This window comes from Somniosus microcephalus, unplaced genomic scaffold, assembly GCF_052327205.1.
Source record: "Somniosus microcephalus isolate GS21.2 unplaced genomic scaffold, FLI_Smic_1.0 unresolved_chr8, whole genome shotgun sequence".
In the NCBI taxonomy this organism is placed as follows: Eukaryota; Metazoa; Chordata; class Chondrichthyes; order Squaliformes; family Somniosidae; genus Somniosus; species Somniosus microcephalus.
Window position 1 is genome coordinate 3,788,926 of NW_028225186.1, and position 7,274 is coordinate 3,796,199.

At 47.1% G+C, this 7,274-nt stretch overlaps 1 pseudogene; it reads left to right on the plus strand.

Moving 5' to 3' along the window:
* Positions 1-4,100: 4,100 nt before the first annotated feature.
* LOC147085264 (uncharacterized) lies at positions 4,101-6,953 on the plus strand (annotated as a pseudogene).
* Positions 6,954-7,274: the final 321 nt, after the last annotated feature.

Here is a 7,274-nt window from a genome sequence, read left to right on the forward strand (position 1 = left end):
AGTTTCTCGGCATCCTCCTCACAGCACACACGCCCACCCAGCTTTGTGTCATCTGCAAACTTGGAGATATTACATCTAGTTCCCTTGTCTAGATCATTATTATATATTGTGAATAGCTGGGGTCCTAGGACCGATCCCTGCGGTGCCCCACTAGTCACTGCCTGCCGCTCGGAAAAAGACCAATTTATTCCAACTCTTTGTCAACTGTCTGCCTACCAGTTCTCTATCCAAGTCAATTCCTTGCCCCCAATCACATGTGCCTTAACTTTACACGCTAATCTCTTATGCGGGACCTTATCGAAAGCCTTTTGAAAGTCCAAATACACCACATCCACTGGTTCTCCATTATCTATTTTACCAGGTACATCCTCAAAAAATTCCAGTACATTAGTCAAGCACGATTTACCTTTTGTAAATACATGTTGACTTTGTCCGATCCTGTCACTGTTTTCCAAGTGCTCTGCTATTACATCTTTTATAATGGACCCCAGCATTTTCCCCACTACCGATGTCAGGTTTACCGGTCTGTAATTCCCATTTTTCTCTCTACCACCTGTTTTGAATAGTGGGGTAACATTAGCTACCCTCCAAGCTATGGGTACTGTTCCAGATTCCATCGAATGTTGGAAGATGATCAGCAATGCATCTACTATTTCTAGGGCCACTTCCTTAAGTACCCTAGGATGTAGATTATCAGCCCCTGGGGATTTATCAGCCTTCAATCCCGTCAATTTCCCTAACACCATTTCCCTACAAATACTGATTTCTTTCAGTTCCTCCCTTTCATCAGACCCTATAAGACCATAAGAACATAAGAAATAGGAGCAGGAGTAGGCCAATTGGCCCCTCGAGCCTGCTCCGCCATTCAATAAGATCATGGCAGATCTGATCCTAGCCTCCAATCTACTGTCACAGAACCATCTCCTGAATCTAACAGAATTAGACACACGAAATAGGAGCAGGATCAGGCTACACAGCCCCTGGGCCGGCTTTGCTACCCAGAGGGCCATGTCCGATCCGAACCTAGACTCATGTCCAAATACCTGCCCGCTCCCCGTAACCCTTAATTCCCTTTACTTCTAGGAAACTGTCTATTTCTGTTTTAAATTTATGTAATGATGTAGCTTCTACAGCTTTTTGGGGCAGCATATTCCATGGACCTACCACCCTCTGAGTGAAGTAGTTCCTCCTCATCTCAGTTTTGAAAGAGCAGCCGCTTGTTCTAAGACTATGCCCCCTAGTTCTAGTTTCACCCATCATCGGGAACATCCTCCCCGCATCCACCCGATCAAACCCATTCACAATCTTATATGATAGTTAAAATCCCCCATAATTATAGATGTTCCCTTATTACAAGCCTCAACTATTTCCTGATTGATACTCCGTCCAACAAAGTTGCAACTGTTCGGAGGCCTATAGACTACGCCCACTAGTGTTTTTTTCCCCTTATTATTCCTTACCTCCACCCAAACTGTTACATTATCCTGATCTTTTGACCCAATATCATTTCTCTGTATTACAGTGGTTCCTCCCTTTATTAACATAGCCACCCCACCTCCCCTTCCTTCCTGCCTGTCCTTCCTGATCGTTAAATAACCTGGTATGTTGAATTCCCAGGCATTGTCACCCTGCAGCCATGTTTCTGTAATGGCCACAAGATCATACCCATATGTAGTTATTTGTGCCATTAACTCATCTATTTTGTTACGAATGCTACGTGCATTCAGATAGAGAACTTTCAAATATGTTTTGTGACACTTAGTTCCTGCTTTTGCCCTTTTTATTATTTTACCTTTTACTCCACAGCTTCTGCCCTTCCTGACACGCTCTGGTTTTTAACTTCCCCGCTGCTACCTAATCTATGACCTTCTCTGTTGTCATGTTTATTATTTGCTCTCTAGGAACCTCCCCGCCACTAGTTAGTTTAAAGCCCTCTCTACAGCTCTAGTGATATGATCTGCCAGGAATTTAGTCCCAGCACTGGCCAAGTGAAGCCCGCTCCAACGGAACAGCTCCCTCCTGCCCCAATACTGGTGCCAGTGTCCCAGGAAGCAAAACCCATTTCTCCCACACCAGTCTTTGAGCCACGCATTTAACTCTCTAATTTTATTTGTCCGAGCCAAATTCGCTCGTGGCTCACGTAATAATCCAGAGATTATTACCCTTGAGGTTCTGTTTTTTTAATTTGACCCCTAGCTGCTCATACTCCTTTAACAGAACTGGCTTCCTAGTCCTATCTACGTCGTTTGTACCAACATGGACCACGACAACTGGATCCACCCCCTCCCACTGCAAGTTTCTTTCCAGCCCAGAGGAGATGTCCTTAACCCTGGCACCGGGTAGGCAACACAGCCTTCTGGAGTCTCGCTCTCGGCTGCAGAGAACTCTATCTATCCCCCTAAAAATACTATCCCCTACCATTACAACATTTCTATTTTCTCCCCCCTCTTGAATGGCCCCCCGTTCCACGGTGCTGTGGCCAGGTTGCTCATCCTCCCTGTAGTCCCTGCTCCCGTCGGCCGTGGCTCAGTGGGAAGCACCGTTGCCCTGAGTCACTCTCGCTCTCTCCACTCCAGTGACTTGAGCACAAAAATCCTGGCTGACACTCCAATGCAGTACACAGAGTGTGCTGCACTGTCGGAGGCACAGTCTTTCAGATGAGATGTTAAAGCGAGGCCACGTCTGTCCTCTCAGGTGGGTGTAAAAGATCCTATGGCACTATTTTGAAGAAGAGCAGGAGGGATCTCCCCTGGGTCCTGGGCCATTACATATCCCTTAATCAACATAACTAAAACAGATTATCTGGTCATGATCACACTGCTGTTTGTGGGAGCTTGCTGTGCGCAAATTGGCTACCACATTTCCTACATTACAACCGTGACTACACTTCATTGGCGCTGAAGCGTTGGGACGTCCTGAGGTCATGAAAGGCGCTGTAGAAATGCAAGACTTTCTTTCTTCTTTCTCTGGGTGCTCACCCACCACCAATGTTAGGCCGACTGGTCTGCAGTTATCTGATTTATCCCTTTCACTCTGAAGAGAGTTGTTATATTGGCAACTGCAGGCATGTGGCACAACTTCCATATCCAAGGTTTACATAGAATTTTACATCACAGACTCAGGCCATTCGGCTCGAGCGGTCCACGCCAGCGTTTATGCTCCACACAAGCCTCCTCCCACCCTACTTCATCTCACACTATCACCACATCCTTCTATTCCTTTCTCCCTCAGGACCTTATCTAGCTTCCCCTCAAATGACATTCGCCTCAATCACTCCTTGTGGTAGCATCTTCCACATTTTCACCACTCTCTGGGTAAAGAGCTTGCTCCTGAATTCCCAATTGGATTAATTAGTGACTATCTCATATGTATGGCCACCAGTTTTGGTCTCCCCCCACAACTAGAAATATCTTCTCTCTGTCTACCCTATCGAACCCCTTCATTATTTTAAAGACCTCTATCAGGTCACCTCTCAGTCTCTTTTCTAAAGAGCCCCAGCATGTTTCGTATTTCCTGATAGTTGAAACCTCTCAGTTCTGGTACAAACCTTTTTTGCAGCTTCTCCAGTGTCTCTATATCCTTTTTGTAATATGGGGACCAGTGCACAGGATGTTTGGAGCATTGTCCTCAAAGCCTCTGTTATCTCCTCTCTTTCTTCCCTCAGTATTCGAGAACACAGTCATCAGGGTCTGGAGCCTTTGGCACTTCAATACAAAGAGGAAGCAGATCTTAATGAGAAAGTAGCCGTGGCCTGGGAGAGCCACAGGTGATGATGGAATGGGGGAGGTATGCGAGAGTGTGAGGTGTTCAGAGGAGTAAGGGGTGTTCAGGGAGCTGGTAATATCTGGACAGAAAGGAGCCTTCCGCATATCACAGATATTAAACATGGGAATGGCTTTTCAGAGTAGTGGAGAACAGAGTATCCGTGGAAGCAGGTTAACTGATTTGCTGAATTTCTACTAAACTGACAATGTAAACCATCTCTGGCTTTACAGGCTGTTCTGGCAGCGACAGAGAAAAAATATCGCACACCCACAGAATTTTTCTTGAGTGAGGTCCTGCAAAACATCTGAACCCTCGGGCGGAAGAAGGAGGCTGTGATGTTGAGACTGACCGTTGACTGACTGCTGCTTCTCTGTGCCCTCTCCTGCAATGTGTTGGTGCCCACAGTCCCCGGGTACAGCTTCAATAACTGCATGCAGGATGCCAAACCGCAATGGTACATTTCAGTGCGTCCACCGCTTCCTGACACAGGTCTCTAGTGCCGTGTCCGACCTCCCAGCCAGCACCGTGCACTTGAACATCTCCCACAACTGGCTCACCCAACTGCAAACGGACAGCTTCCGCAGCCTGTCCAAGCTGCTCACCCTGCGGCTGGATTACAATCAGATTGAGAGTGTTTGCTGCGGTGCGTTCAGTAATCTCACCAGCCTACTGACCCTTAACCTGTCCTACAACAGTATCTCTCGTCTGAACTCTTCGGGCTTCCAAGAACTTGAAAAGTTAGATCAACTCCTGCTCCATCACAACCGCTTAGTCACAGTTGAACCCAAAGCCTTCGCTGCATTGGACAATCTTCAAACACTTGTCTTAAGCTCCAATAAACTCCAGAATTTCTCCCATCTGGTGAGCGCTGTCTCTGGGCTCAGTAATCTGACGCTCCTGGATCTGGGCAACAATCAACTGGCCTCCCTGCAACATCGCACCGCCCTCCCGCCCTCCCTCCGAAACCTCTCCCTCTCTAACCACTCTCTCACAACATTTGACTGACAACGGAACTTACTCAGCAAAATTCTCAGGTTGGATCTGTCCAATAACAAACTCCCCGATGCTTTGGAATTTTCTAAAGTTGACCTGAGGAACATCTCGTGTTTGCTCATCAAGAACAACCCCTTAAATGTCACCGAGTTTCTCAAATCTGCAAACCTGGATCTACAGAATGTTCAATACTCTGGGTTAAGGCTGCACAACCAGAGTCAGCTGTCCAACCTGTGCCACTATCTGGGTCTCAGGACTATGAAGAGCCTGGTCCTGCAGAACAATCAGATCTTATTCCTCCCTGCCCATTCCCCATCCCAGTGCCCACCCATCACCAGCTGGGATTTATCACACAATCTCCTCACATCTGTTGAGTGATTTGAATTTGCATCGAAAAAAAGCAAGTTGTTTCTTTCATTATCGAGCACAACAGAATCATCAAGTTCCCTTCCTGTTACAAGGATGGGAAGGCAGTCGCGGTGTTTCCCAAGCTGTCGCTCCTAAACTTTCGCTACAACAGGATTTTCACCATTTATAGTCACGCCTTCTCTTATGCTCCCCATCTCCGGACCCTAAAGCTGAACATTAACAACATTGCTGTCATCAACAAGGCTGCCTTTTCTAACTTCACCAACTTGCAGGAGCTCCGACTCGACAACAACCTCATAACTGACATCTATGAACACACCTTCAGCAACCTTGGGAGTCTCAGGAATCTCAATCTCAGAAACAACAGCATCTCAATTGTTTTCAGCAAGGTGTTTGCAAATCTCAATAACCTGAACACATTGGACCTGGGAGGGAACAAAATTCGAAGCCTCACCAGCCAGTCTTTCTGTGGATTACACAACCTGACCAAGCTTTATCTCGATAGGAACTGTATAACCCGTATCAGCAGGGAGATCTTCGACATCCTCCCATCATTAGGAGTGTTGGACTTGGACAGTAACCGGATCAGATACAACACTGGCCTGATTGCAGCATCTCCCTTTGTTAACCTCACAAAGCTCTACATTCTCAAACTACAAGCCCAGCAACCCTACGGCATCAACATTATTCCTCCAAAGTTTTTCAATGACCTCATCTCTATAAGAAACCTGTATATAGGAGAGAATAAAATGTCACTGTCCAAAGATGGATTTGAAGACCTGATCAATTTGAGAATCCTCTCCATGCCCGATGCTTGCAATGGGATCCACAGTCTGAATCCAGGGATCTTCAAGAATCTCCAGAGTCTAGAGAGACTCAACCTTGAAAATGTCGGCCTCCAATCCATGTCTCTTGACGTCTTTGGAAACCTTTCCAACCTCAGGACATTTTTCTTGTGGAAAAACGCCATTCAGATCATCAATAGCATGGTTGTGGAACACCTGCCCTCCCTGACCTACCTGGATCTACGGAAGAACCCGTTCCCCTGCACCTGTGACATCAGTTGGTTCCAAAACTGGTCCCTGTCCAACCCCAGGGTGCAGGTTATCTATTTTTACAACCAAACATGTGCAGATCGGCCAACTGAATACTTGTATAAGTTTGATGCTCGCGTTTGTTACTTGGTTATTGGGCAGATCATGTTCCATATAACTGTGCCGGTCTTGATCTTGTTCATGTTCATCCCTATATTCTACAGCAAAGGGTACTGGCACATCAAGTATGGGTTTTATATTTTCCGATCGTGGTTGAATGACCACAGAGGGAGGGGAGAGAGTCAGCAGTCCTACAGGTATGATGCATTTATCTCCTATAATTCTCAGGATGAAGACTGGGTTCTGCAAGAGTTGGTGCCAAACCTGGAAACAAGAGGACCTCAAAGCTTCAAACTCTGCCTCCACCACAGAGATTTTGAGCTGGGCAAATATATCATCGACAACATCGTGGACAGCATCTACCAGAGCAGGAAGACCATCTGTGTGATGAGCCGCAACTAACTGTACAGCGAGTGGTGCTCCATGGAACTGCAGCTAGCGAGCTACAGGCTCTTCCACGAGATGAAAGATATCATCATCCTGATCTTCTTGGAGAAGATTCCAGATGCTGAACTCTCAACGTACCACAAGATGGGAAAGGTCATGAAAAAGAAGATCTACATCCAGTGGCCATCAGACATCGAAGCTCAAAAATTGTTTTGGGTCAAAGTGAGTGAAGCGATTAAAGGCTCCAACTGGGCCAAGGAGGGGAATCCCGCTGCTGAAAGTTAAGCTTCAAGGCCTAGAAATCCGCACTCTTACCACAGGCACTTAAGGCATGAGTCGGGAAACATGGCGGCTGCCGCACTTCCCACGTGTTTTGGAGTTCGCCGCTCAACTTACCGCCCTGTTTTAATTGCGAACAACTCCCCCAGTGGCTGCAGAATGGCCGGTGGAAGGCTGCTAACTTTCAGTGGGGGAGACTGCAAATGGCCTTGCAGGACGACCTCGAGCAGCTCTGGCCCTAGAAGGCCTGGCTGTAGACTGCACCACCTCAGCATGGGCGGCAGCAGCCTAGGCTGGCTGACAGGCAGTGGCAAGGGCAATAGGTGG